This window comes from Peromyscus eremicus, chromosome 7 (assembly GCF_949786415.1).
Source record: "Peromyscus eremicus chromosome 7, PerEre_H2_v1, whole genome shotgun sequence".
Classification (NCBI taxonomy): Eukaryota; Metazoa; Chordata; class Mammalia; order Rodentia; family Cricetidae; genus Peromyscus; species Peromyscus eremicus.
In genome coordinates, this window is record NC_081422.1 from 70,988,546 (window position 1) to 70,992,451 (window position 3,906).

Consider the following 3,906-nt stretch of genomic DNA (forward strand, 5'->3'; position numbering starts at 1 on the left):
GTCGCATGTAGGAAGAATAATAAACCATGGTGAAGTGGAATAAAACTTGTTAACTCTAATAGAAACTTGGCACTGTTTATTCTCTTAATTTATAAATTGAAATTTTTTTCTTAAAATACAAATTATGTTATACGTATATACACATTGGGATATAACTTGGCAACCCATAAATATATAAAGTTTTATGACATTATAAACATATTCAGTTATAAATAAATTTTAATTTTTTAATTTGCCATAAATGAATTTTAAATACAGTTTATTACCTATTGATAGTTTATAGAATATGTTTCTTGTTCTCTACCAGCACTTAAGGACAACAAGAAAAATAAAATTCTGTTTTACCAGGACCTGCCAACATGGGCCATGTTCACTCTAAGACTGTGAAAATGTAGCCTGGGTCACCATTGAGAAGTACTATACATGCCTAGGTAATGACTTCCACCCTAACAAGCACATGCGCAAGGAAATCATATTATTCCTAGCTTGAAATGGCAACAAGATAACTGGCTATGTCAAGCATCTGATGAAGAAGATTCAGACAGGTCCTGTGAGAGGTATCTCTAGCCAGTTGCAGGAGGAAGAGATAGAGGAGAGATAATTATGTTCTTGAGGTCTTGGCCCTAAATCAGATCATTGAGGTAGATTCAACACCAAGGAAGTGTTGAAGCTTCTGGACTTTGGCAGTCTCTCCAACCCACAGGTCAATCAGCCTACAGTTGGGATGAATTTCAAAACACCACGTGGAACCATTTGAATCTGTTCTGTAATATTTTCAATTAACCTGAAAACAAAAAAAGAAAAAGAGAGAGAGAGAGAGAGAGAGAGAGAGAGAGAGAGAGAGAGAGAGAGAGAGAAGAAAGAAAGAAAGAAAAAGAAAGAAAGAGCCGGGCGGTGGTGGCGCACGCCTTTAGTCCCAGCACTCGGGAGGCAGAGCCAGGCGGATCTCTGTGAGTTCGAGGCCAGCCTGGACTACCAAGTGAGTTCCAGGAAAGGTGCAAAGCTACACAGAGAAACCCTGTCTCGAAAAACCAAAAAAAAAAAAAAAAAGAAAAAGAAAAAGAAAGAAAGAAAGAAAGAAAGAAAGAAAGAAGAAAAGAAATTTTTGTCATGTATGGTCAAAATATTATGAAATAATATTTATTAATACATGTACATTTATGAGTATTTGGTCATATAAAAGGTTTTTAATTTTTAGCTGTGACTAAACCCTTAGAGAGCTAGAATGACTTCCACAGACTGAAATCAGAATATCTGTTTATTCAAATGCTGCCCCAGAGTGTCAGACTGGCTGCAAACTTATTTATTTTAAGTATGTCTTCTCTCCGAGTCTTCATCTAAACCAGAATTTAAATTCTCCATTGTGGAAGAGCTCCATCTAACTTAAAAGAAACACAGAATGTTTTGTACCTATTGCATTTCATCTACTATGTCCTTACCTGTCTCCATTTCAATCTTGTCATCTACAAACCTGGAGATTCTAAGTTTCAAGATTCTGTAAAGATTGAGGCAACTTGCAGTAAGTGCTGTGAAGAAGTGGTCAACACATGGCTAATTTGTCAGTGGATGCCAGCCATCATTATTATCATGACCAGCGATCTCAATTATATGCAATTTTCACAGATACCATGCAAAGAAGGAAAATGTAATAAAAGATATGAAGCCTGGTACACATGCATGGTACTCATGCCTGTGATTCCCAGCAGTTGACATGTGGGGTCCAGGTGAGAGGACTGATGCACGATTGAGGCCAGGTTGCCCTACATGGTGAAGTCAAGGCCAGCTTGGGAAGCCTGGAATATATAGCAAAAAGCTGTCTTAACAAAGTAAAACAACATATGGTTCCAAGGCCTTGTAGTCTGAAACTGTTGTAAATTTTTTCAAAGGTTTTTGGAATGTTTGGTGCTTAAGACTCACAGGGAATTTCAAGGAAAGAGGGTCTCTGTGTAAGCTCTTGCCATCTCAGTTAAGGCTGATTAGCTGGCTGTGTCAGCACAAACAAATACAGATTTCCCCACGAGATCTAAGAATGCACGACTTCCTATAAATGGAATATTTGATGTTATTCTTCTGACAAGCACAAAGCACCAACAGAAAGTGAAAAGTAAAGAACACCAAGCAAGTGTACGAGTGTGAGTTTAATTACCTTTTACAATTGATTTTACTACATTAACTTACTATATGTTTTGTCATCGTTCACTCAATATGCATAGAAGAAAATAGATTTCAATGGAAAAATTTCACCATTTACATAGCCTAGCTCTTATATTCAACCTTCCCCCACCCCCATTGCTCTGTGCTCTTTGCTGTGTGCAATTTGGATTTGTGAAGACTGGGAGAGCCTATGTTATAGCAAAGGCCTAGACTCCCAGAGACAACATTCCTTTTAAATAGTTTGTCTGTCTTAGTTAATTGAAATTTCTAGGGAAATGGATTTCAGTGCCAGCTATAAAAGCAAGTAGATGGACAGCTGTTCATTGCTCAATGGTGAAATCTGTTAAACAATTGCCCCATTGTGTTCTCAATGAAGCTGTTAAACTGCCCAGGCAAGTGTGTCTTAGGACCCACATTCAAAGGCTTCTGACTAGACTTTAAATGAAAAAAGAGAGAAGCTTTATGATCTTTTGGTTCCGAGTAACTAAAGATTGGAGGTGACATTAAGGTACTGGGAGAAGTAGAGCAGTAAAAAACAAACAAACAAACAAAAAACAAAAACAAAAAAAGAGTAAGCTGAGAAAACTATGCTAACTGAAAGGGTGGCAGGAGAAACTTCAATTCCATCAACTGAAAAATTGTTCTGTCTGCATTCCTAGTACATTTATATAGGATAAAGCTTGGAAGCACGGCAAACAAAACAAAACAAAACAAAACAAAAAAAAAACAGAGAGAGGGAGACATCAAAACAAAGGGAAGGGGCAGAGGTGTGGTTCAGTGGTAGAGCATTTGCCTAGTGTGTGTGAGGGGTCCTGGGAATCAGTCCAGGGGCAGCAGAGAGATGGGGGGAGTCATTTAGACATGGAGGTTAAGAGAGCAGTGGGGAGAGAGGAGCATGAAAGGTATGAGTAGATGATGCAAGTAATAGGTGATAATGATATTTGTTTAAATAGTCTTGGGGAAAGCAATTATATGGTTATTCTAGAACACGGTACCCTAAATGAATAAGTATCTTTTGATTGATATTTAAGTGACATTGAAAAACAATTGTGATTGCATACCTTTCATGTTTCTAAATAGCAATCATAAAATAGGGGAACCACTCAAGGGATAAATTTCCAATAGTGCCATCTAGTGTTAGAATTCTTTGGTTGTCCCTCTGCTTGGCATTCCTGCATTGAACACATGCTCTTTTTTTAAAAAAAAAAAATATATTTTTATTTTATAATTAATTTAATTTTACATATCAGCCACGGATTCCCCTGTCCTCTCTCCTTCCACCCCCCAGCCTTCCCCACCAATCCACCCCTCATTCCTACCTCCTCTAAGGCAAGGTCTCCCGGGAAGTCAGCCCAGCCTGGTAGATTCAGTTGGGGCAGGTCCAGTTCCCTCCTCCCTGCACCAAGGCTGAGCAAAGTGTCTCAGCATAGGCCCTAGGTTCCAAAAAGCCAGCTCATGCACCAAGGACAGGTCCTGGTCCCACTGCCTGGGGACCACCTAAACAGTTCAAGCTCATCAACTGTCTCACTTATCCAGAGGGCCTGGTCTAGTTCCATGGATGTTCCTCAGCTATTGGTTCACAGTTCATGTGTTTCTGCTAGTTTGGCTATTTGTCCCTGTGCTTTTTCCAATTATGGTCTCGATATCTTTTGCTCATATAATCCCTCCCCTCTCTCACCTATTAGACTCCTGGAAAATATCATCCTGAGTGAGGTAACTCAGACTCAGAAAGACAAACATGGTATGTACTCA

The 3,906-nt window shown here is 38.9% G+C and overlaps 1 pseudogene; it reads left to right on the top strand.

Moving 5' to 3' along the window:
* The first annotated feature begins 359 nt into the window (after positions 1-359).
* On the top strand, positions 360-757 carry LOC131914393 (small ribosomal subunit protein eS17-like; annotated as a pseudogene).
* Positions 758-3,906: the final 3,149 nt, after the last annotated feature.